This window comes from Phyllobates terribilis, unplaced genomic scaffold, assembly GCF_046119375.1.
Source record: "Phyllobates terribilis strain yellow unplaced genomic scaffold, ASM4611937v1 Scaffold_5__5_contigs__length_657084704, whole genome shotgun sequence".
Lineage (NCBI taxonomy): Eukaryota > Metazoa > Chordata > Amphibia > Anura > Dendrobatidae > Phyllobates > Phyllobates terribilis.
The window spans coordinates 200,918,898-200,946,704 of record NW_027362765.1 but is presented as its reverse complement, the minus strand read 5'-3'; the positions used below and the strand labels follow the sequence as shown (position 1 = coordinate 200,946,704).

The following is a 27,807-nucleotide window of genomic DNA, read 5'->3' as shown; positions in this document are numbered from 1 at the left end:
AAGCAGTCCTTTCGGAAAAAGATATTTAACCGAATGAGAATGGCCACAGAACAAACTAGGTGGGATGATTATCCCAGAAAGGGCAAAGGATTCCTGTTTGGCGGGCCTTCCCAAGAAAGTAGAAAATCCCCAAAATGACTCTTTACCCCAGGTGGGGTGGGGGGGGGGGGGCGACTCTCTCTCTTCCTTCCAGCCTGGGAAAGGATTTCCTCCAGGCTGGAGTTTCTAAACAACCCACCAGAGAGATTCATTATAGCCACCATACGAACATCTCCGCCAGAACAACAGGCATTGGAGAGAGAGGCGTTAAACTTCCTAGAAAAGAACATTTTACGTGAAGTACCACCGGAGGACGGAGGAAAGGCTTTTACTCCCCCCTATTCCTTGTAAAAAAAAAATGGACGACACATACAGGATGATAATCAACCTGAAAAGCCTGAACAAATTCAGAATTAAACATCCCATCCTTCAAGATGGAATCAATAAAATCAACGACAAGATTGCCCTTTCCCAGGTGTTACATGGCTGTCCTAGATCTAAGGGATGCATATTACCATGTGCTAATACATGCAGATTTTCAAAAATTCCTCAGAGTGGCAATAACAGTATAGGGAGTCATCAGGCACTTTCAATACAGGGCCCTCCCCTTTGGCCTAGCAGTGGCACCCCGCGTATTTACAAAGCTGATAGCGGAGGTTACGGCCCACCTCAGGGAAAAAAGCTAATTATCCCCTACCTAGACAAATTCTTAAAGGAGTTGTCCACTACTTTCACATTGCAAGGATAGAACATCAATGTGTGATCGGCCGAGGTCCCACACACGGCACCCCCACCGATCAGCTGTCATGAGTGCCGGCGGCGCCGGCCAGAAGTGCTTACCTGCGGTGCTTGGTCGTTAAGTTGTAGTGGCCGCAGTGGGGTACTGCACATCCGCCTCCCATTCAATTGAACAGGAGGCAGATGAGCAGTAACAAGCGCCGGCCACTACAACTTGACGTACAAGCACCGCAGGTAAGCACTTCCAGACTGCGGCCGCCGATACCAGCTAATCCGGGGTGTTGCCGTGTGCGGGACCTCGGGCGATCATATATTGATACCCTATCCTTTGGATAGGGCATCAATGTGAAAGTAGTGGACAACTCCTTTTAATAGTTGGAAGTTCATATGGTCATTGTCTGAGTCAAGTGGAACATATATGCACCATCTTGGAAAAGTTAGGATGGTGTTTAAACCTAGAAAAATCAAGGTTACACCCACAGAGGACTCAAATCTTTTTAGGCCTCACTCTGGACTCTGTTCGACAAGAATGTCGCCTACCCGACCAGAAAAAGGAGAAAATAAAAGACCTTGTTTCGGCGGCAATAGCAAATCCGGTAATGACTTTCAGAAAATCAATGTCCCTACTAGGTTCCCTCACCTCCGGTATCCTGGTAGTAAATTGGGCAAAGTTCCACACAAGGGAGATGCAATGGAACTTCCTAAAAAAGGAAAGTTCCCTCCAGGGATATCTAGAAGGCAAACTGACGCTCCCTTAGAAACTGATACACTCGCTCCATTGGTGGTTAAGGGTGGACACGGTCTAGGAGGGCGACCCTGGGTTCCCCATATCATCAGGGTAGTCACCACAGACGCCAGCCCCAAGGGATGGGGGGCGCATCTGGACAGCTACCTGATCCAGGGAACATGGTCTGAGATGGAAAAAATAGGCTCCTCGAACATGTGGGAACTTCGTGCAGTAGAGAATGCACTAGTCAGTCTATTACCTCTCTTACAAGGCCACTAGTAAAAATACTCTCTGACAATCAAGTCACGGTGGCGTACATAAACCACCAGGGGGAACTCGCTCAAAAACCCTAATGCAGATTGCAGGGCGGATCTTTACGCTGGCGGAGGGGAAAGTCCTGTCATTGGCTGTTCTTCATATCAAGGGGAAGGACAACACAAGGGCAAATTTCCTGAGCCGCAAACCACTGTTACAGGGGGAGTGGTCGCTAAACAGTTTAGTATTCAATCAATTAGTGGCTATGTGGGGTTATTTGGAGAACGACCTCTTTGCAACCCATCAGAACAGCAAGTTAAAAAAGTTCTTTTCCTTAAGCCCAAGGGAAAACCCTCACGAAGTGGATGCCTTCCAGGTCCAATAGGATTTCAGCCTGGCATACGTCTTTCCTCCGACATGTCTGATTCCAGCAGTACTGAGGAATATCAGGGAGAATAGGGCACAGGTAGTCTTCATAGCCCCCTTTTGGCTGAAAAATATGTCAGTCACGAATCCCTGGGTTGTTCCGGAGATCCTCGACCTTCTTGCTAAAGGTCCTATATTCTATCCTCAAGTAAAGGGGCTACACTTAACAGCCTGGAACTTGAGAGGTCATTACTAGAGGGCCAGGGATTCTCCTCAAATCTGGTTACTACCCTACTTGGAAGTAGAAAGCCGATCACTACCAAAATTTATGGTAGAACCTGGAGAAAATTCTTATCATCCACATGGTCCACCCTGAGGGGGAAAGTCCCCGTAAAAGCCATCTTAGAATTTCTTCAGAGAGGGCTGGAGCAAGGTATGGTGGTTAACACCTTTAAAGTTCAGATTTCGGCCCTGGGAGCCTTATATAATCTCACAGGAAACAGATGGGTGGCTAGATTAGTTAAAGCATGCAGTAGAGCCAGACCAGTCCCTATAACAAGAATTCTTCCCTGGGATTTAAATTTAGTGCTGAATGCATTAACAGAGTCACCATTTGAGCCTCTTAGTGTGGGGATCATAAAGATGCTTACCCTAAACACGATACTTCTGGTAGCCCTAACATCAGCACGTTGTTACGCACACGCCCAGACTGACTGGCGTGAGCATGATTAGTGATCCCACTGGACCATGAACCGAGGAGTGCCTGGAGGGGCGTAACTAAGTATCAATTCGGTCTGACCAAGGTCACACGGCGGCTCAGTCGACTCCGTGAACCAGGGAGGAACTGAGCAGAGGGACCAGGTGCTACTCCAGGTCAGACCCCGGTCACAGCTGTTGACCCACACAGAGGAATGCAGGAACAGGCAGGTTAGGCTGGCATACAGACAGGTGGGTACTGGCAGGCACCGCTGGTAAGACAGGTGGGTATTGGCAGGCACGGCTGGTATGCAGACAGGTGGCACTGGCAAGCACGGCTGGCATGCAGACAGGCGGGTACTGGCAGGTAGGAACGCAGGCGGGATAGGGGCCAGTACAGACTGGGACACAGGAACGGAGACGCAGGTGCGGTGGACAGCAGAGCAGAGCGAAACCGCAGATGCGGTGAACAAGCAGAGCAGAGCGAAACCGCCGATGCGGTGAACAAGCAGAGCAGAGCGGAACTGCAGGTGCTGTGAACAAGCAGAGCAGAGCGGAACCGCAGGTGTGGTTAACAAGCAGAGCAGAACAGAGCAGAGGTGCAGGCAGACAGGACAGGGCTCTGTTCACATGAAACAGACTGGAAAATACAGGAAGATAGTTAGAATACAGGAGGTAGATAAGGAGGCAGGGAAACGGGACAAGCAGAACCAGATACACACAAGGTACTTACAATGAAGTAGCGAGTGGACACAAAACTCACAAACAGAAGTACAGAGACAACGAGTTGGAGTTAGGTGCAGGTTCAGACACTGCAGGAAAAGGGAAGGTTCGGACATAGAGACAAACAGGTAACGGGCTAGGACACTGTTCAGACAGGAACAAGATACAGGAACGAGCCTGGGAACTCAGCCCCTAGGGTGGCGGAAACAGGCCTGTGTATACAGCCCCCAGGGTGGTGGAACAAACAAGATACAGGACAGGACCTGGCAACTCAGTTGCACAGAACACACTGAATGAAAGTGTTGCTCAGGCACCTCCGACTGGGAGGAGGGGGTTTAAGTATCCAGTGACTCACAGCAATAGGCTGGGGACGCATTAGGACTGCACACACTGTAGCTTTAAGAATCAAGAAGTAACAGCGTCGCCGCCCTAAGCCAGCAGACAAGAGACATACAAACAGCAGGTACTGGAGCAAAGTGTGCAGCCTGGCCTGATAGGTAACATTGCGGTCTTGCATGGTGGGAGGTGGTAAGCCATGCAAGCACGCCACCAGGGATGTTACAGTACCCCCCCCCCCTTTACGCCCCCTCTTCTTCAAGCCTGCAAGGATTTCCTGCAGAGAATTTGGAGGCCGATCCTTCTCTTCAAGAAGATTACCTCTTCAGTTTCGTTCCCTCTAGTGGACAGATCGCACCATTTTGGTGACTAGGATGCTTCCTCCCATCGAGCCATCCTCAGCAACAGATGAAGTGGGTGAAGTATCAGGAAAGTCTCTCTCCATTTGTTAATATCGGGTAGTACCCCAAAGGATTCACGGGACATCTGGAGGTCCTCCACCGGGTTGGAGGGGTGTAGAGACTCAGGGTTAACCACCGCTTTGACGTACACTTTGCCAAGCTTACTGGATGAAGTGGGCGAAGTACCAGGTACGGGATGTAGAAAAGTCTCACTCCATTTGTTATCAGGTAGAACCCCGGAGGATTCAGGAGACAACAGGAGGTCCTCCGCCTGGTTGGAGGGGTGCAGATTTATTAGATTTATTTATTGCCAGATTTATTAGAGATAGAGGATCCTTGCTTAGGGACCAACTTCAGTCTAGTTTCTGAGATGACACGTCTGCGAGGCGGGGCGGTACCTGAAGCCAGATCATTGGTACAATCGTCGTGACTGTGTGGGGACATTGCCTCCACTTCCCTTCCTTCGGAGACTTCAGTGCACAGCGAGTCAGCGACTAGCAGATCTGGTGAAGAAGAAGAAGAAACTGCTGACTGTCCTGAAGATATGGGGACTGGACACCCCTTGCACCTCAGCAGTCCCCCAGGAAACACCATGCAGGATCTATCTGAGCGGGCACTAGTTCTCTCGGCTCTTGACGACCTGTGGGTAAACCAGACAGCACCTGGAATGTGAACTCCTTCATGTGTAATGCTCCAATCTGGAGCTTAATTTGTACAGAAATATTTTGACTGTTTCTGAGTAGGGCTCGTCCTTCCGCTGACAATGCCCAAACCGGCTTCTGGAGTTGTCGGACGGGAATCAGACACCGACTCTTCAAGGCTTTAAGCCCGAAACTTCCGGTTAATCTGAGGCCTTCACTTGTCACGGAGACAGTCAGGGTCATCTGTGGAGAGAAAACACTAACGCCAAGGGCAGCCTCTCCTACAGGCCTAATGTCTTGGGATTCTCCAACCTTTGCTGGACAAAGACCGTCAGGGGGTCCCAAACAACCGCAGCGGGACCGCAATCCGATTTTGTGACTGAGTTCTGGCCTCTGCTTTGCCTGACGAACATAATCATCCTTCATGGATTCTGTGTGGATAGCTGCCTCTACAGGCTGGGGAACAGGAGGTCTTTGGGAGGACAGAACCTGGCGTGACGGTTTACCTCTACGCCTTGCACGTCTGGACTGCCTCTTGAGGTTAGGAAGAGAAGTATTCTGTGGAGCATTGTCATCCTGTGTGGATTCTGTGTGGGCAGCAGTCTCTTCAGGCTGGAGAACTGGTAGGCTACCTACACACATTACCCATCGGGGCTGCTCCAAGATATTGGGAAGGGAAGCTTTAGCAGAAGCTTCAGGATTAGGGTCATCGAAGACCATTAGAAAGGACACCAGGAAGGCCTGCAGGTCCAAGACGATAGGATCCCATGCTTCCCATAGGGGGGTGATCCATTTCAAGGCATCACCCGCTAGGTAGGACATCAGAAATGCTACTTTAACCAGATCAGTGGGAAAATAGTGAGCATTAAATTTGAAATGTAGCATGCATTGCTCCACAAACGCACGGCTTTGTTTTGGGTCCCCATAATACTGTGCTGGATCTGCAGGAACGAGTGCTGATAGCTCCATTTGGGCTGGTGCGTAAATCACCTGGACCTCAGCTTGAGAAACATTTTTTCCTTGGTGCACGTATTCGCCAGACAAGGATTCAAATGTCACTGAGAGCGAAGGGCCGTGGGACTCAACGGGGACCATGGCCTGAGCAAACTGTTACGCACATGCCCGGACTGACTGGCGTCAGCATGATTAGTGATCCCACTGGACCATGAATCGAGGAGTGCCTGGAGGGGGAGGTGCGTAACGAAGTATCAACTCGGTCCGACCAAGGTCACACGGCGGCTCAGTCGACTCCGTGAACCAGAGAGGAACTGAGCAGAAGGACCAGGTGCTACTCCAGGTCAGACCCCGGTCACAGCTGTTGACCCACACCGGGGAATGCAGGAACAGGCAGGTTAGGCTGGCATACAGACAGTTGCCTATTGGCAGGCACAGCTGGTATGCAGACAGGTGGGCACTGGCAGGCACGACTGGCATGCAGACAGGCGGGTACTCGCAGGTAGGAACCCAGGCAGGATAGGGACCAGTACAGACTGGGACACAGGAACGGAGCCGCAGGTGCAGTGGACAGCAGAGCGAAACCGCAGATGCGGTGAACAAGCAGAGCACAGCGAAACCGCAGATGCGGTGAACAAGCAGAGCAGAGCAAAACCGCCGATGCGGTGAACAAGCAGAGCAGAGCGAAATCGCAGGTGTGGTGAACAAGCAGAGCAGAGCGGAACCGCAGGTCCGGTGAACAAGCAGAGCAGAGCAGAACCGCAGGTGTGGTGAACAAGCAGAGCAGAGCGGAACCGCAGGTGCGATGAACAAGCAGAGCAGAGCGGAACCGCAGGTGCGATGAACAAGCAGAGCAGAGCGGAACCGCAGGTGCGGTGAACAAGCAGAGCAGAGCGGAACCGCAGGTGCGGTGAACAAGCAGAGCAGAACAGAGCAGAAGGTGCAGGCAGACAGGACAGGGCTCTGTTCACATGGAACAGACTGGAAAATACAGGAAGATAGTTAGAACACAGGAAGTAGATACAAAGGCAGGGAAAAGGGACAAGCAGAACCAGATACACACAAGGTACTTACAATGAAGTAGCGAGTGGACACAAAACTCACAAACAGAAGTACAGAGACAACGAGTTGGAGTTAGGTGCAGGTTCAGACACTGCAGGAAAAGGGAAGGTTCGGACATAGAGACAAACAGGTAACGGGCTAGGACACTGTTCAGACAGGAACTGAACCAGGAACAAGATACAGGAACGAGCCTGGGAACTCAGCCCCCATGGTGGCGGAAACAGACTAGAAGTCACAGATACAGGCAACAGGCCTGGGTATACAGCCCCAGGGTGGCGGAACAGACAAGATACAGGACAGGACCTGGCAACTCAGTTTGCACAGAACACACTGAATGAAAGTGTTGCTCAGGCACCTCCTACTGGGTGTAGGGGGTTTAAGTATCCAGTGACTCACAGCAATAGGCTGGGGACGCATTAGGACTGCGCACACTGTAGCTTTAAGAATCAGGAAGTAACAGCGCCGCCGCCCTAAGCCAGCAGACAAGAGACATACAAACAGCAGGTACTGGAGCAAAGTGTGCAGCCTGGCCTGATAGGTAACATTGCGGTCTTGCATGGTGGGAGATGGTAAGCCATGCAAGCACGCCGCCAGGGGTGTTACACACGTAGGGTGAGTGACTTACAGGCCCTGTCTGCAGATTCCTTTACTTTGATATTAGAAGATAGAGTAGTTTTGAAACCTGACCCAGCCTTCTTACCTAAGGTTGTATCCAAATTTCACATGCCACAGGAGATAGCTATACCGTCCTTCTGTCCTAACCCTAAAAATAGTAAGGAGGAAAAATATCACACCTTGGATGTTAGAAGATGCCTTCTACATTATTTGGTATCCACGAGCTCCTGGAGGAAAGATAGGGATCTATTTATCTCCTTTCAGGGTCTCAGAAAAGGAACAAGGGTTTCAAAAGGTACTCTATCAAGGTGGATAAGAGAAGCCATCAGGATGGCCTATGTGGGGGTGGGCAGAGCAGCTCCTGACAACCTGAAGGCCCACTCTACAAGAGCGATGACAACGTCCTGGGCAGAAAGGTCGGATGTGCCCATCGAGCAAATATGTAAGGCAGCCACGTGGTCATCTCCGTCCACCTTTTACAATCATTATAGACTTGATCTTTTGGCCTCCTCTGATCTCACGTTTGGGAGAAGGGTTCTGCAGGCTGTGGTCCCTCCCTAATATACAATTAATTCTCTGTAATTCTCTTGTTGGTCCTGTCATGGGTGACAGAAAAAAAACATATATTACTTACCAGTAATGTGTTTTTTTGGAACCCATGACAGCACCCTTATCTTTCCTCCCTTTACTAAGGTGATCACCTTCCCGTTGGTGGGTGTTTGAGTTATTCACTTGGGTGAGAGTTATAAATGGTTATACAAGATTGGTGTACACTAGCTGGGATGTCCTCTCATGCTCTGTAAACAACTGATGCGGAGAGAGGCGCAGCCCTTTTTATCTTGAAGGTTTCCTGTCCTTGAAGGGCGGATCCCCTCTCTCGTTGCTGCTGTCATGGGTTCCGAAAGTTACTTACCGGTAACGGGATTTTTCGGAGACCATGACAGCACCACGAGAGAGGGGATCCGCCCAACAAGGACAGGAAACCTAAAAGCTTAAAAGGGGCGGCCCTCTCTTCTCGCCTCAGTTTGGATTATGATAAACAAACATTTCTATAAATCACCAACTTAAAAGTGAAATTAATAAACAAGGAGTGCTCCCACCAATGTGAAGGGAGGGAATATAAGGGTGCTGTCAAGGTCTCCGAAAAATCCCGTTACCAGTAACTAACTTATGACTTTATCAGTCGACCATGACAGCACCAAGAGAGAATTACAGAGATGAAGAAGTTTAGGGAGGGACTACAGTTTGGAGCACCCTTCTCCCGAAAGTGAGATCAGACGAAACACCCGAATCCAGCCTATAGTGCCTATGGAAAGTGAATTGAGAGGACAAGGTAGCAGCCTTACATATGTCTTCTATCGAGACACCTGCCAGGGTGGAGTGAGCCTTCAACTCTTGTGGTATTTCCTCACCGCTGCATATATAAGCTAGGGAAATAGCCTCCCTGATCCATATAGCTATGGTGAACTTTGTGACCTTAGAGCTTTTGCTAACACCTTGGTAGGTTATAAATAATGAACTGTCCTTTCTAAATTCTTTGGTGACCAAGAGGTACCTAATTACACATCTCCTTACGTCTAGCGTATGAAACTCTTCCTCTTTCCGGTTACCCGGATTAGGGCAGAAGGAGGGGAGGACTACTTCTTGGAGTCTTTGAAAACGGGAAGCTACTTTAGGGAGATAAGCGGGATCAGGTTTAAGAATTATTCTATCATCCAGGATCTGAGTGAAGGGCAAGGCTGAAGACAGGGCATGAATATCATTCACTAATTCTCCTAGCAGATGTTAAAGCTATCAGAAGTGCTGTTTTAAGGAAGAGGGATTTAAGAGTGGCTAACTCTATTGGATCAAAAGGTGGACCAGTTAAGGCTTTAGGAACCAAATTTAGATCCCAAGGTACCAATTTGCTTTTGACAATGGGCCTGGACCTAAAGGCGGCTTTAACCCTCCGTCACATACAAAATCGGTTCTAACGAGTTCACATACAATGTGACTGTCAGGCGCAGGCTAGAAAAATACCTATAATATCTAATGTTTGCAATTTCAGTGCTCTAAAAGTGATCAGTGACCTTCATAGGGATGTAATAAAACAGACTACACATAATCTGGTGCAAAAAAACACCATTTACTTAACATAAAACTAATAACTCTGAAATACAAACATTTCAAAACTCCCGCCAAATAGTCCCCAGTTCGACTCTGTCAAAAAACTCTACAAAGAAAATTTATGGAAACAAACTTAATTTTAAGGTACCTTAAGTACTATTAAACACATATTCAATCAGAATTAGATCCTGAAGTTTCCCCAGAAAAATTACACTTGCAGAGCAAAGAGCAAGAATTACACATCATTTTTGCATGTGTCAGGCAGATTGCATTATGACATTTGTGACATTCATAATTAGAAAGCCTTCTGATTCCGCTTTCCGTGGTGCAGGTGGTGCATCTCCTTCTTTTGGGAGGTGGTGCAGGTGGTGAATTTTCACTATCATCTTCTGGGTGGAATCTTTTGAGCTGAACTTGAAGGCGAGAGGGGATACCGATTGTTTTCATACTTCTCCTGGGTAGCTCTCCAAGCACTAGTTCATGGGCCAATTTTTTCAGATAGAATCGTCTACGGAGTGGTTTAAGCTTGTTTTCAAGGTAAATGACTTGTGAATTTATACCACCCAAATTCAACATAGCAAAAAATATGACCATTGGCCAGCGTTTGGTGTTTCTGCTGACGTTGAAAGTTGAGCACATCTGATCAGCTGTATCAACACCCCCTTTGGTTGCATTATAAAATGTAATTATCTCCGGGTTTTTTTGTGCCTCAGTCCCAGGATCGATGGCATCATCATCATGAAGTGTTGATAGAAGAAGTACAATTTTTTTTGCTTGTGGTACATAGGAAACCAAAACCTTTCCATTATGGAATGCAAACATACTGCTGTACTGTTGTCTCCCTTTCACACTTACAAACTGTGTAGGCAATTCTTTTTTATTTTTTCTTACAGTTCCGACATATGAAAGCTTCTGCATTTTCAGATAATCAATCAGATCACAATTTGAAAACCAATTGTCAGCTGTTATATTGCGACCCGATCCAAATAAGGGCTCAGCCAGTCTTTTTACAACATCACTGCTGACACAGTAAGGACCTTCTGGTTGTTTTCCTGCATAAACTTACAACCTGGAAGTGTAGGTCTTACTGGCATCAACAAGGGCATACATTTTTATTCCATATTTGTTAGGCTTTGATGGAATATATTGACGAAAGGCACATTTAACACGAAAACCAGGGAGCATTTCGTCAATAGTGAGATTCTCCCCAGGGCAATAGCTTTTTTTTACAGTTTTCAACAAATTTTTGGAATATATCACAAATTGGAGCAAGTCGGTCATGTGTTTTACGTTCAGTTCGGGTAGTTCTGTCGTCAAACCGAAGGCAACGAATTAGAAGCTTGAATCTGTTTATGGACATAACCAGGCCAAATTTTTCAACTCCATCCCCATCTTTACTCCAAAGTTCCTCCAAACTTTGTCTATTTGCCCTATAAGCTCCTGCAAGGTATAATAATCCAAAAACAGCACGCAGTTCTATTTCATCTGTGGCCTTGATGGTTCTGTTGCAGATGAACTTGTCCTTTATAATGTCTATATATTGGTTGGTATATGTGACAATAGAGTCCAGAATGTCATCTGTGAATAAACTATTCCAGCATTCAACTGCAGTTTTTGCATTACTTGCAGTTCCTATAACTGCAGGAAGGTGAGTAATAATGTTTTGAGGTTCCCTACGTTTTTTCTGGAGTGGCTTCTTGTTCCATTGTTTTTTTTTTTATCTTTTCCCATATAATAAGATTCTACATCTTCATCCTCATCACTGTCACCATCTTGCTCTGTTTCAGAATCCACTTCACAATCTTCCACCTCATCATGAGAATCAATCTCACTTTCCTCTCCTAAATCCTCATTCAGTGTGGGGTCTGCATCATCTAACAGCATGTTCGTTACTTCCTCAGCATCAAGGTTTTTTGATAAATTGTACATTTTCCTCTCCATTTCAGCAGATAATCTGAAGCAAGAGAAGGAATATGTGTTAGGGAACTACTATATATGCCTGAGCAGCACACTTTCTTTTTTAATCTGCCTTATTTCTATGAAATATCCTCACACTTTGTGCTATACATTCATAAAACAAGCTAAATAAACAATTGTGATGAATAAAAACAAAAAATACCAACCTTATTGAGTGTGACGTGTTCACATACAATGAGCCTGAGAGATTAGCGTAGTTATATCTGTCCTCCTGAAGCTCTGCAATCCAACTGTGGTATGAGGTTTCACAGAGCTGCTAGAGACAGGAGACTACCTGGATGGAGGGGATTTCCTCACAATCTGGTGAGGAAGGAGAAATGAAAGTAAAAGAGATGTGCCTGTCAGGCCTATTGTATGTGACAGAGGGTTAATGAAATGAGAAATCCAATAATTACTCGCCAGATCACAGCTATATAAGGTGCGTAAGGTGGACACCTGAACCTTCAGGGTGCTAGTGGCTAGTCCTACCTGAAGACCTTTTTGCAGAAATTCTAGAATTTTACTTATAGGAGCCTTCTCACCGACTCTGGAACCGGAAAAAGGTAAAAACTTCTTTCAGGTCCTCGCATAAATTCTGGTTGTAACAGGTTTATGGCTACGCATTAAGGTAGTTACTAGGCCTTGGGAGAACCCCTCTTTTCTTAATAGCTCCCCCTCAAGTTCCATACCATCAAGTGGAGGCCAGACACTTGAGGATGGACTATTGGACCCTGGAAGAGGAGATCCGGAACCCAAGGATCTGACACAGACATGCTCCTGAGGCATGAGAACCAGGGCCTCCTGGGACAAAAGGGTGCGACCAGCAGAACTCTCGCCTTGTCCTCCCTGATCTTCCTGATCACCATAGGAAGAAGGGTTAACGGGGGAAAGGCATAGGCTAGGCTGAACCCCCAAGGTATTTGGAGAGCGTCTACTGCAAGGAGTTTTTCTTCAGGATTCAGGGAACAGAAAAACCGAGTTTTCCGATTTAACCTTGTAGCAAACAAGTCCACTACTGGAGGCCCCCCATCTTCGGACAATTTGGGAGAAAATGCCCTGATTTAGTTCCCATTCCCCCTGTCTCAGGGTATAGCGGCTTAAGTAGTCTGCCCTTGATTTTTCTTTTCCCTTTATATGAAGGGCTGTTAGAGAACGAAGATGGCATTCCGAGACCTGAAAGAGATGATCCGCCACTCTCATCAGAGATCTTGATCGTGTACCCCCTTGGTGGTTCACGTAAGCTACTGCAATTTTATTATCAGAGAAAACCTTTACGTCACGTTTTTGAAGAAAGACTAGAAAATAATTGACTGCCCTGTCTATCGCTAGCAACTCTTTAGCGTTGGAGGACTCTTTTCCGAACTAGACCATGACCCCTGGGTTACCATATCTCCTAGATTGGCCCCCCCACCCACTGGAACTGGCATTGGTAGTAATTGTTCTGGTTGTTCTAAAAACCCAGGGGACCCCTCTGGATAAGTTCACTTCATTATCCCACCAGTGTAAGGATTCAACTGACCGGGGGGACAAGGAAAACCTCCCATCCAAGCGCCCCTTCAACATAACTTTGTTATGCAGTACATCCCATTGTAAACCCTGGAGTGATATTGTGCCCACAGAACCCCAGGAAGGCAAGATGTCAGGGTACCTAACAGGGACATCGCAGCTCTAAGGGACATGACTGGGTTTGACACTGCCTTTCTTACTTGATCCCTAATCTTTAGTTTCAGGGAGGTAACATGTTTGAGAATCTGAATCCAGCATAACTCCTAAGAATTGCTGAACTTTTGTGGTCGTTAACCTAGATTTATTCAAATTGAGCACCCAGCCCAAATTCTCTAAGATGGAGATCACTATTTTTAGATGCTTACTATATTGAAGGGTCGAATTACCAACTATCAGGAAATCATCCAGATAAGGGATAATTAATATGTCATGTTCTCTGACATGAGCCATTACCTCTGCCACAATTTTGGTAAATACCTGGGGGGCTATGGCTAAACCGAACGGCAGGGCCCTATATTGAAAATGCTTGATGACCCCATCTATAACCACGGCCACTCTAAGATATTTCTGGTAATCTGAATGGATAGGTACATGGTAATAGGCGTCTTTCAAATCCAAAACTACGATGTAACTGTTATGATCTGCAAACAAGCACTAAGGAAAGAAGGGGAAAGCTTTCCCTACAGTAAGACTAAGCTGAATCCCTACGATGTTCCTAGCGAACAGACCTGTAGGTAGGTGTGGATATATATTTATATTTATCAGTCAGTACTGATAATACTGGAGGATTGGGGCTGCCTTTTACCTTATGGGGGGCTGCATTATACTGTGTGGAGGACCATGATGAGTGCATTAGACTGTGTGGAGGACCATGGGGACTGCATTATACTCTGTGGAGTGTGGAGAGGTGTGGGGGCCATTATACTGTATGTAAGCCCACTATACTGCATGGAAGGCTGTGTGGGGGTCACAGATGGATTATACTGTGTTGGGGTCACCATACTTTGCCCTGGGAGTTGAGGTGGGGTACAGTAAGCAGGGTATTTGAGTCAGTAAGCCAAACCTCAGACTCCTCAATTTCCATGACACCGACTCTGACTGCGAGCACCTCATACACGGCTCATGTGTAGTGATACATTTACTGTAGCACAGATTCATCTCCGCTAAAAGTCCAGACCCTGAGATCAGGTATAGGACAGACATTTATAGGACATTTCATAACTTTCTCAAATTCTTATGAAAAAAATATTCCCCACAAACTGCATTGAACTATTGTACCCAATTTATTATATTTTTTAGGAGTCGGTACATTTTATACCAACTACCACCCTGACTCCGACTCCACAGCCCGGACAGTAGGGTCATTACACTGTGCATGTGGAGGCTAATGAGGAGGAATTCACCATCGAGGTATCATACTGTGTTAAGGGGGACACTTTTGTTGGCATCACATTTTATGGGGCTATGAAAGAGGAATCCAGGAGTTCAGCAAGGAAGAAAATTGCTATGCAAAGGCTGGAAAGTTGTGAGATCTGCTCTTCTGTGCCCCAACAATTATTAACAATTTTTTTTTTTTGGGGGGGGGGGCCCAATTAGAACTTCTGCTATGGGTCCCCATGATTCCTATGTATGCCCCTGGAGTACACGTATGTGTATACGGGCCCTTACTACTGAAACAATGAGAAACAAAGCTTTTGCAAAGTAACATACAGTTTATTAGACAAATTATTACAAAAGTGAAAGAAGTGTATAAATGTCAGCAGTTGCCCACTATAAGTTCTGATGCTGCCAAGTAACAGCACCAGGACCATTGAAATACTCGCAGTAGTTGTCGCGGCAGGTCTTCGCATCATGGGTGTTTCTGCCATATCCCACTGGTTGAAGGCCTGCAATTGCAGGATCGTTTGCACGCCATTCACCAAGCTCCACTTCCCCATTGGCTAGGTCCACAGAGTCCACGAAGCCAGGCGGACAGTACGAAATTGCATCACGTCAACGAAGAAAGTTGTGAAGCGTGCAACAGGCCAAAACAACAGAGTCTATTGATGTAAGCTTCATGTTAATTGGCGTATGAAAAATTCTGAAGCGGTTGGCCATGATACCGAAGGCATTTTCGACAACACGACGTGCCCTTGACAAACGATAATTGAAAACTCTTCTTTCCTGGGTCAGACTTTTTTGGGGGAACGGTTTAATAAGATTGGGATGAAGTGGGAAGGCTTCATCGCTGACAAAAACAAAATTAAGGTTACCAGTAGTCTCAGAGTTGGGAGGCAAGTGTAGGTCACAGTTGTCCAATCGCTCTCCAAAAAGTGTGTGCTCTAAAACACCACCATCAGAAACCCTGCCGTTCATGCCAACATCTACATTTATAAATTCGTAGTTGGCGTTAACAAGGGCCATCAGGATGATGCTGAAATAGCCCTTATAATTATAAAAATAGGATCCGCTATTTGGTGGCTGAGTGATCCGGACATGTTTCCCGTCCAAAGCCCCACCACAGTTAGGGAACTGCCACAGCTGCTCAAAATCAGAGGCAATCTTTTTCCATTCCTCCTCCGTGTTGGGAAACTTTATGTAGCTACGTAGACTGTGGAAAATTGCATCACATGTCTCCAGAATTAGAACGCTGAGCATGGGCCTTGAAATGGCTGAAGAAAAATGCAAGTCTTGCAGTAAGCGTCCAGTGGCCAGGAATCGTAGCGTGACTGCCAATCTTTCATCTGCCGGAATGGGAGCACGCATCGCTGTATCCTTCCGTTGAATACGTGGCATAACTCTTTCCAGTAACACTTTAAATGATTCCTCTGACATCCTCAGATAGTTGCGGAAATCATGAGGATTCTTCTCCTGAAGCTCTCTTACAAGTTGCATGTGGGACAATTCAGACCTCTTCTGCAGCCACTCTCTGGTCCACATGCGACGCTTTCGTTTGGAACGCCTCTGTAGCTCCCTTGCCTCATCTATACGCCGAGCTTCCTCAACCAGCAATGCAGCAACCACAATAGCACGCTGCCCGTCGTTCATGATGTGCAAACTGCAAACATAACATGAAAAGATGAGAACTCTTTCAACAAAACAATTAACGCAAGTATTTAAACTGTACATGCAAAATATCATGGAAAACCATGTTCCATTCCGTTAGTGAGTGTGACAGAAAAAATCTCAAGCGCTTGGCCAGAACAGCATGTCAGAAAACGTGCTGTGTGGGTCTGTGTGCGCGAGACCCCTAAAATATCTGCCGATGCAAAAGCATATACATACATATAGAAGCCAAGACCTCCCTCCCTGGAGAGCAATGCTAACAGGTAATTGGTAGATGTCCTATAAATGAATTAAAAATGGAAACTCATTTGAGACCCCAAACAATACCTACCTCGCTAAAGATGCCTGATTTCTTCAAAGTGGAGTCACAGCCGGAGAACGCTACAATGATCCGCAAAATCCAATGAACAAATATGAACAGCCCGGAGACCTCTGCTAGGATCTGCAATCCAGCACGAGGTCAGAAACAAAGGATGGAATCGCTATTTTGATGCCGTCTTTATGCACGGCCGGAAATGAGAACGCTGTAGCGACCTCCAATCGGGGACGAGGGGCGCGGAAAAGTCCAATTTATGCACGCCTACGTGTCTCAGCTCTGAATCGCTAACGAGGTCGTTGGTTAGGTGTCAAATACAGCGATGCACACTGCCCAGCGGGAGCGCAACGACCCAGGAATGGTCCAGGAAGCTTTGTAACGATCAGCGATCTCACAGCAGGGGCCTGATCGTTGCTGCCTGTCAGACGTAACGAGATCGCTAGCGGAATCGCTGTTGCGTCACAAAACTTGTGACTCAGCAGCGATCTCGCTAGCGATCTCGCTTAGTGTGACGGGGGCTTTAGTCCTAGGCTAGTCTGAACAAAACTCCTATAGAATGAAGGAAAGGGGTCCCTAAAAGAACTGAGGACTGGAACAAAAATGGGACACCTCCTGAACAGAGAAAGTTGTTGCAAAACACAAAAGATAAACTGACAAAAGGGTACTAGAGGTCCCTAAAGGACCAAGCGAACTGAGAGATAGGCACAGAAGCACCTGGCTAGCAAAACAGTCAAACAACACTGAAGTCCAGAACAGCCAAAAAGGCGGAGCTGGAATATAAAGGCAGATGGTCACGTGACCGCAAAAAAAAAATACAAGATGGAAAAAACAAAAAGGAGAGTTCTAACAGTACCCCCTCTTTTAAGAGGATCCTCCGGATCCTCCAGGCCCAGGCCTATCCGGAAACCTCTTGTGGAAAGCTCTAACAAGCCTAGGAGCAGAGACATCATCCACCCTTACCCAGGAGTTATCTTCGGGACCGAAACCCTTCCAGGAGACCAGATATCTTCCAGGAAGTAGGGACATCCAACTTAACCGCAGACGGGATAACAACCTGAAGCACTTTAAAAGGACCCACAAACTTAGGACCCAGTTTTTTAGAGGGAATCCTCAACCGCGGGTTCCTTGAGGACAACCAAACCATGTCACCCACAGTAAACAAAACCTCCTTTCGTTTCCTGTCAAAATACTTCTTGGACTTCTTGTTAGCCTCTTGAAGGTTGCAACGTACATTAGTCCAAACTCTCTCCAAATCACTGGAAAAATTCTCCTCCTCCGGCACCGCCGACCCCAAGTTGGAGAACGAACCAAAAGACGGATGTCTCCCACTACAACAAAAAAAAGGAGAACACCAAGCTAAGGAGGATGTATGATTGTTAAGAGCAAATTCTGCGAGAGGCAGAAACGCAGACCACACCTCTTGATTGTCCACCACAAAACATCGCAAAAAATGTTCCACATCCTGGTTCTTTCTTTCAGTCTGTCCATTAGACTCAGAATGATACCCAGACGAAAATGACAAATAGACTCCCAACCTGTCACAAAAAGCATGCCAAAAGCGAGCCACAAACTGAGGTCCTCTATCAGAAACAATATCCGTGGGAACGCCATGAAGCTTGACAATCTCCTTAACAAACGCCTTAGCAAGTGTCTTGGCGCAGGGCAACTTAATGAATGGAACCAAATGACACATCTTACTAAAACGGTCCACGACCACCCAGATGACAGTAAAACCCTTGGACAGTGGTAGATCAGTAATAAAATCCATTGTGAGATGCGTCCAAGGCGCACTTGGAACCTCCAGAGGGCAAAGCAACCCGGCAGCAGGAGTATGTGAAGCCTTTGACCTAGCACACACCATACATTGACGCACCCACTTGATGACTTCTTTCTGCCATCCAGGCCACCAAAAACTGCGACAGATAAGTCTCTTAAGGCCCCGTCACACTTAGCGACGCTGCAACGATCCCGACAACGATACGACCTGTCAGGGATCGTTGCTGCGTCGCTATGTGGTCGCTGGTGAGCTGTCAAACAGGCAGGCTCACCAACGATCAGGGGAGCAGCGACATCGTGGAAAGAATCTTTCCACGATGTCCTGCTCCTGGTTACGAGCCTGCTGAAGCAGGAGCAGGCTGGTAACTATGGTAAACATCGGGTTACTAGAGGCACACGCGCTCCTAGTAACCCGTTGTTTATCATGGTTACCACTCTGCTACAGTGAGCGGGAGGTTACCGCTCACTTTAGCAGGCTCGTAACCATGATAAACAGCGGGTTACTAAGTGCGCGTGTGCCCCTAGTAACCCGATGTTTACCATAGTTACCAGCCTAATCGCTGCTCCCGCTGGTCACACACAGCGATGTGTGCTGACCAGCGGGACAGCAACAACCAAAAAATGGTCCAGGACACTTTGCAGCGATCAGCGACCTCACAGCAGGGGCCTGATCGTTGCAAAGTGTCACACATAGCGACATCGCTGGTGAGGTCGCTGTTGCGTCACCAAAACCGTGACACAGCAGCAATCTCGCTAGCGATCTCGCTATGTGAGACGGGGGCTTTAGTCTCAGAAATTCCTGGATGACCTGCCAACCGAGACTCATGACACACCACAAACAAGTCTCTCCCATGGGGAGTGTTAGATGGAGCATCATCTTGAGCTTTTAGAATCCCATTCTCAAAAACGGAGTCCAATGCTGCCACCACAACTCCTTTCTGTAAAATGTTCTCCTCCTCCTCGGCACCGACCGCAGGAGAGAAGCTGCGAGATAAAGCATTAGCTTTAACATTCTTAGTACCAGGGATATAGGTAACAGAAAAATGAAACCAAGAAAAAAAAAAGCACCCACCTAGCTTGACGGGCATTCAAGCGCTCGGCAGCATCCAGATAGATCAAATTCTTATGATCTGTGAAAACCTGAATAGGAAATCTAGCGTCTTCCAAAAAATGACGCCAATGTTCAAATGTGAGTTTAAAAAGTCAGAAATTCCCGATTTCCAACATCATAATTCAATTTGGTTTCCGGAAATTTTTTTGAAAAGAAGGCACAAGGATGTACTCCATCCTTGTTCTCCTGAGACAAAACTGCTCCGACCCCCACTGATGAAGCATGACCTCAACCAAAAAGGCTTGGTCTCATCAGGTTGCATAAGGATAGGGGCTGAACTGAACCTCTCTTTGAGATACTTAAACGCTTCAATAGCCTCAGTAGTCCATTGGACCGTATTCACACCTTTCCTGGTGAGATCGGTTAGAGGTTTAACAATTACAGAAAAATTCTTAATGAATTTCCTGTAATAATTGGCAAAACCCAAAAATCTCTGTATAGATTTCAAACCAATAGGCCTAGGCCATTCCTGCACAGCCTGAACCTTCACCGGGTCCATCTCAAAGCCCTCGCTGGAGACAATGTAGCCCAAAAAACTAATTTTCTGCACAGCGAACTCACATTTCTCCAGCTTAGCAAAGAGTGAATTATCACTCAATAACTGCAAAACTTCACGTACACTCTGCCAATGGAACTCCAGATATGGCAAATAAATCAAAATGTCATCCAAATACACAACCACATTCTTACCAATCAAAGGTCTCAAAATGTCATTAATAAGGTTCTGAAAAAATGCAGGTGCATTGGTAAGACCAAAAGGCATCACCAGATTCTCAAAATGACCTACCGGAGTGTTAAAAGCAGTTTTCCATTCATCACCCTCCAACAAATTGTATGCCCCCCGGAGATCAATCTTAGAGAACCACTTGGCCCCCACTAACTGGTTAAACAAGTCAGGAATTAACGGCAATGGGTAGGAATTGCGTACGGTAATCTTATTAATTTCAGAAAAATCCAGACATGGACGCAAACCCCCGTCCTTTTAACAAAGAAAAATCCAACTGCCACAGGCGACTTAGAAGATCTAATGTGACCAGCAGCCAGGCTAGTCTGTATGTACTCCTCCAAGGCCTTTCTTTCAGGGATAGTTAGATTGAACAAGCGACACTTGGGAAGAGTAGCTCCCGGAACAAACTCAATGGCGCAATCATAATCCCTATGAGGAGGTAAAACTTGTGACTCCTCCTCTGAAAAAAACCTCCAAAAATCTTGAATAGGTACAGGTAATTCCCCTTTTCCCACAGCTGCAATGCGACCATTACAACATTTATCATAGCATTTCGGACTCTAAGACTTTATCATATTAGTAGACGAGTCCAGCAAAGGATTGTGCAGTTTTAACCAAGGCAATCCTAGAACGACCAGAGAGGGTAAATTATCTAATACAACTAAGTCCAAAATTTCTTGGTGAAGACCATTGATAGTGAGGGGAAATGCAGCAACCTTGTGAGTAATACATTTCAAGGGAGTGTTATCAATTGCAATCACAGAAATAGGTGATGACAAAGGTTTGGATTTCAATTTAAGTTTTTCCAAAAACCCTTTATCAATCACATTAAGTGTTGAACCACAATCCACAAATACCTGAAATTCAATCAAATTTTCCTGCAAAGTAGTACTCCCTGAAAGAAATATTCCTGCAGAGCATAAACAAGCTATACGGGCATACATGACCTTTTTTTTTTTGTTTACTTAAACGAAGCTCACAATACTTAATCAAATGGTCAGCTTTACCACAATAAAGACACAATCCCTCGGCGAACCTCCGGTCTCTTTCCTGAGAGCGGAGCGACATTGCCCCAACCTCCATCAGTTCTCCGCCGTCTGAGTAGATTTTCTGGGGACTAGGACCTGGCATTACAGGAGTCTTTACCTCATTCCGCCTAGATCTCAGCCTCCTATCCACACGAACAGCTAATTGCATGGCATCCTGCAGAGTCTCAGGTGCAGGGAATGCAATTAGCAAATCCTTAACCCTTTCACTCAGACCAGCAAGAAATAGACATTTCAGACCAGAATCATTCCATCTGACTTCAGAAGCCCACCTTCTAAAGTGTGTGCAATAAATCTCAGCATCATCTGACCCCTGATTCAAACGTCTGAGTTCTGCCTCAGCAGATGAGATTCGATCAGGATCGTCATATAAAAGACACATAGCAGAAAAAAACTCTTCTACCGACCTCAAACATGGATCATTACGTTGAAGAGAAAAGGCCCACCCTTGTGGTTCATTGCGCAAAAGTGACATAATAAAACCAATGTAATTCATTCCCAGAGGACCTTGGTCTCAAACGAAAATATAACAAACAAGCATTTTTAAAGGAAAAATAAATCTTGCTGTTTACCATAAAAAACATCAGGCAGTCCTACATTGGGTTCCACAAAATGCGCTCCGGAACAGCTACTCACACGTGTTGCTGGAGCTTGGCCACCCCCAGAGTCAACCTCTGCAAGCGTTGAGCCAAATCCTGGACGGAAGCCATACTGATCCCCGTATAAATATTTCCTTATTTTTTTGGGCTGGACTTACTGTTATGATCTGCAAACAAGTACTAAGGAAAGAAGGGGAAAGTTTTCCCTAAAATAAGACTAAGCTGAATCCCTACGATGTAGCGGGCTGCCTGTTCCTAGCGAACAGACCCGCCTTATTCCTAGGCTAGTCTGAACGAAGACCTATAGAATGAAGGGAAGGGGTCCCTAAAAGAACTAAGGACTGGAACAAAAATGGGACACCTCCTGAACAGAGAAAGTTGTTGCAAAACACAAAAGATAAACTGACAAAAGGGTACTAGAGGTCCCTAAAGGAGATAGGCACAGAAGCACCTGGCTAGCAAAACAGTCAAACAACACTGAAGTCCAGCACAGCCAAAAAGGCGGAGCTGGAATATAAAGGCAGATGGTCACGTGACCGCAAAACACAAGATGGAAAAAACAAACAGGAGAGTTCTAACAGTAACAGTCTGGAAACAGCAACTTTATTGCTGACTTTATCAATTCCATTTTGAAGGTGGGGTTTACCAGGAATTTATTCAGTGCTTTTAAATTTATAATACACCTGAAAGAACTGTCCGGCTTAGAGGCCAGAAAGAGAGGGGAGTAAAATCCCAACCCTCTTTCGGACGACGGGACCTCCACCAGGACTGCTTTATGAACAAGGTCCAGTACTTATTCCTGAAGAGCGAACTGTTCTGATATAGAGGAACGGACTGCAGTCAAGATAAACCTTCCACGAGGAACTGCTTGGAACTGGAATCTCAGACCCGAACCTATCAGATTAAGGATCCAGTTACTGGCTGAAATCTTTGTCCAGGCAGGTAAGAAGCCAGTCAACCTCCCCCCTACCTGAGCTACGAGTCATTGACTCGATTTCCGGGGCTCCCGAGTGGAAGAAGACGTACTGAACAGAAGACCGCTATCTTTTGGTTTATGGTCTTCCCATTTATCCTGGTCTCTCTCTGGTCTTTTACGTACAAATCTTCTCAGGCTAGGGAAACCTTTCTTCCTGTCGCTTGCTTTGTCTAGGATTTCATCCAGGACTGGACCGAAGAGATATTCCCCTTTGCAATGTATAGCACAGTGTTTAGTTTTAGCCTGGATGTCACCCGGCCAACACTTGAGCCACAGAGCCCTGCGGGCTGCATTAGACATGGCGGCCGATCTAGCAGCTTACTCAACCGAGTCCGCGGAAACATCCGCTAGGAAGGCAGCTGCCCCCTGCCTGAGTGGGATACTAGACAAAATCTCTTTCCTGGATGTATTGTTTTCTAAATGCGACTCCAGCTGATCTAGCCATATCATCAAAGACCTAGCTGTACAAGTCGCGGCAATTGCCGGTTTTAAAGCCCCAGCGTTTGTCTCCCAGGTGCCTTTGAGAAACACATCCGCTTTTCTGTCCAGAGGATCTTTAAGGGCCCCCCATATCATCAAAGGGGAGAGATGACATTTTAGAAGCTTTATTTATAGCTGCGTCTAGTTTTGGAGCCTTCTCCCAGGAGGAGGAGGCCGAGTCCTCAAAGGGGTACTTTCTCTTCCTCTGCCCTAGTCTTCTGAACATGACGTCTTGGACTGACTTCTCTGGTCTGTGGTCTGTAATGCCCATGGTTGAGTGGACCGCTTTAACCAATCTATCAACTTCATTTAACGGAAAGCAGTGCAGGCCTGAACCACTATCCGAGGATGAGGAGGATGAAGAAGAAGATGAATCCTCAAGAGTCCCACCTCCTCGGCTGACGATAGAGAATAATCAGGAGTTGGGGAGACCTCATAGTTAGCTTCCTTCCTCCTAGACTTTTTAGAGAGGACTTTGCTCACCTCTGACTTAACTAGGGATTTTAAGCCTGAGGCGAAACTAGGGGTCTCATTCGCCATTTGGTTTATGCAGGACAAGCACAGTCTTTTGCAATATGAAGAAGGTAAAATCCGGTGCCAGATGCGATAAATCCTTTTATTCCAAAAATAAAAATCACATGATGTCCCTAGGAGGGGAACAACTGGACGCGTTTCGAGGACACAGCCCCTAAATCGTCAGTATCGATTTAGGGGCTGTGTCCTCGAAACGCGTCCAGTTGTTCCCCTCCTAGGGACACGTTGTGATTTTTATTTTTGGAATAAAAGGATTTATCGCATGTGGCACCGGATTTTACCTTCTTTATATATCCTTGCAAGTGTATGCTGGACACTAATCCGTGAGCCTGGGATTCCTGTATCAGGTGATATGAGCTAATTATCTTTTTGCAATATGAGTCCGCCAATATGGCCTCGCATAACGCACATTGCTTGTGTTTGGCTTTGGAGGTACACTTCTTCCCCTAAACGGATAAGAAGAAGGGACACCTTATTACCTAAGTGAACTTTCTTGAAGATCACTTACCCAGAGCTCAAATAGCCGGTACCGGTTTAGCTGGAGGACCTTTCTCAGCCAGGGGATCGTCCCTAGGGACTGCAGATTCGTCTGTCCTGTTAGAGTCACGATGGCCGGACCAGGTTCGTCTACCTTAAGTCCGAGAATTGATGGTGACTCGGGGGGTCTTATCTCCTGGGGCTCCTCAGGCGCCTGATGAGATGGAGAAAGCGGCGGCCGCTGGATTTGCTGCTGCTCGTCTTCAGAATCCATTAACAATAGAAACCTGAAGTAGTTGGGAAGCCTAGAGCAGTGATATCTGGACGCTTAAATAGGAGCTTCTACTTCCCCTTAATTCCCCCAATTTTTTTTTTGATCGCCATCTGCTGGTTGGAGGGAAGATTGCAGCGCTCCCCCGGCGTCTACATGCACATGGACTGGACTTCCTGTCTGGTCACATGACTGCCCGGACATCATCATGCCCCGCCCCCGGCCTAGTAAAAGACCAGAAGCATGGGGCGCTGAACATAGAGGCGCAGCTCCTGCAATCGGCGCATTCTCCCTCCAGCTGCCTGCTCCAGACAGGGAAGCAGCACCAGCGTTCACCTGCTGCTAGGGGCGGCCCTACCCCGGCCGCTCCCTCCAGCGTCCTGCAAGCAGGTTTGGGGCTGCCAACCCCAGACAGGGACGCAGCCCCCAATGCTGTGCCCACCTCAAGTTGGGGCTGCCATCCCCAGATAGGGGCGCAGCCTCAGTCATCACGCTTCATCTGGCTGGAGCTGCCACCCCAGACGGGCGCAGCTCCCACAGCCCAGGGCACAGGACGGTACCGCAGCTGCTGATCCCAGACAGGGGCGCAGCTGGACAGCACGCTTCTTCCAAACGTCTTCACAGGTAAGCCTGTCAGAGGTTCCCTCCATCAAGGATGGGAAACCAAACTGAGGCGAGAAGAGAGGGCCACCCCTTTTAAGCATGTAGGTTTCCTGTCCTCGTGGTGCTGTCATGATCGACTGATAAAAAACACATTACTGGTAAGTAATATACATGGTTTTTACTTTTCACTTCAATAGTCATCATAGGAGACGAGAAGCTGCAATCATTCAATCGCCTGTGCTACACACAGCAGGGCTGAAGCCATGCTGTGTGAAGCAAAAATACTCACTTGCTATGAGCGCCGACTGCTGGGCGGTGCTCATAGCATCCCAGCAATAACAACCGCAGGGGTCTCCTGCAGACACGGGGTTGTCATGCCAACCCATCGACAACCCGCGTCATGTCACACAGGCACCGATGGGTGGAGATAATGACGAGCTTCTAGCGCATGCATGTTAAATACCGCTGTCAGAGTTTTGACAGCGGCATTTAACTTGTTAAGAGCTGCAGGTGGATTGTTGCGACTCCACCGGCAGCTGTTAGGGGCACGTGTCAGCTGTACAGATCAGCTGCCAGGTGTCCAAAAACATGCGGGCTCAGTGCCGTAGCCCGCATGGAGTGCAGGGATATGACCAAGGTCGTAAACAGGTTAAACTTCAACCTTTTATAGCAGGCAAGCGAACTTGAGGTCCAGGCATCTAGAAGTGAGGAGTAAAGTTAATTTTTTACGAGTCTTGGAGCAGACCTTTAAAATTTGCTCAAAAAATTATGAAATACTCTTACTATTCATTTTAATTGTAAAAAGACACATTTCATACTGTATGTTCAGTCTTTTGAGTGTTTTTTCCACTTCAGGTTTTGAAAAGCTGACAAGAGAAAAGAAAAGTGCATGTTGGAAAATGCTCCAAACTAGGCACTTAATCAAAAGGCTGCAAAAAATGCTTCAGGACACCTTTTTACTTTGGGGAGTTTTTAATTTCTTGAAGCAGTTTTGTAGAGTTTAGCAAGTACTTTTGGAGAGTTTTTTTCCCCCTGTAGTGGTTTCCACTAAGAAACTTAAGTTGCATCAAGAAGGTAAGAGTAGTTTCTCTGCCTTCATATTTAGTCTTAACCCTTCAGTGACCAGGCCAAATTTTTCAAATCTGACGTGTCATTTTATGGGGCAATAACTCTGGAATGTTTCAACATAACGGCAATTGGTGTCTCAAGAGGTAGATGATGATGAGACACAGTTGCCAACAAATGATGTTAAATCAACAAGTCAGGAGGACCAGCATGCGGAAGTGGAAGACAAGGTGGTGGACGATGAAGTCACCAACCCAGCCTGGGAAGGTGCCATGCATAGCAAGACCAGCATGGCAATGGGGGAGGGATCCGCAGCACGACAACAGGCAGTGAGATGGCCAGAGGGAGAAGGAGGTCAACTGTTCCCCAGAGCACCCACACGCATCAATTTCCCAGGCCAAGGGTTAGGTGTTCCCCAGTCTTCCAGGGAGTATTGCAGTTCCTCCTTCAAATTTTTATAGCCTTTGCACTTCGTGCATAGGCTTTATGAGTCAAGGAGTTCCTCTACCTAACAATTTTAACAGCATGTGTATGAGGCCTTCCTTTATGTCTAATACAGGGTGTATCAGAGTCCCTCTTCCTTCTAATTTTTGGCAGTTCTTACATTGTCCGCATAGGCTTTGCAAGTTTCAGAGTCCCTCCTTCATAAATTAAACAGGATGTATCAGACCATGTCACACACATGTCCAGATAAGGTAATAAAATGTTAAAAATACATTTACCGGTGGGTGTCGTTTTATTTCTCCTTCTATGTTATCTACTGTATTCATAGGTGACCGGGAAATACAGTGAGATGGCCTGGCTATTAAGGGGTAGAAGAGCTTTTTTTCTTTTTAACCGCTTCCCGACCGCCCACTGTAGATAAACGTCCGCGCTGCCTGGGCTCTGTGCAGCGCGGACGTTTAAAAACGGTGGGTGGTCCCGCAGCGCTCAGGACCCCCAGGGTCTTGCAAGCGCTGCGGGAGCGGTGCAGAGCGATAGCTCTGACAGGGAACATCATCGGGACCTGATTGGATCAGGTCCCAGTGATGTTAACCCTTTGCTGTCTTCTATATGCCGCGATCTATAGTGATCGCGGCATATAGAAGACAGCAGAAGGAGAGGGGGTCGTCCACTTACCTCTCCGACGGCCCCCTTATACCTTCCAGGACTTGACGTTGCTATGGCAGCTGGAGGTCACATGACCGCCTCCAGATCTGCCATATATGGTGTTCTGCCTGGCTCAGCCTGCAGCTGAAGCCAGGCAGGAGACTGACTGTGAAACAGTCAGGGAAGATCTCATGTAATGTAATACATGTCTATTACATTACATGAGATCAGTGATCAGAAAAATAAAAATTAATGTCCCATACAGGGACTAAGTAAAAATGTAAAAAAAAAGTAAAAAAAATGTTTTTAAACTGTTAAAAAAAAATTACAAAATAAATAAAAATAAATAAAATATTAAACCGATAAATCCGTATATTTATGCAAAAATAAAAAAAGTACACATATTTGGTATCACCGTGTCCGAAACAACCCAAGCTATAAAACTGTCACACTAACTCCTTCTGTGCACACCGTAATAAAAATAAATAAAAAACGGAGCAAAAAACTATGCTTTTTCCTCATATCGCCAAACAAAAAGTGGAAAAAATGCGATCAAAAAGCAAAATGGAAA

General features: G+C 46.6%; 1 pseudogene; it reads right to left on the bottom strand.

The window, feature by feature from the left end:
* Window positions 1-250: 250 nt before the first annotated feature.
* Window positions 251-16,363, bottom strand: LOC141271527 (uncharacterized; annotated as a pseudogene).
* Between the last annotated feature and the right edge of the window lie 11,444 nt (window positions 16,364-27,807).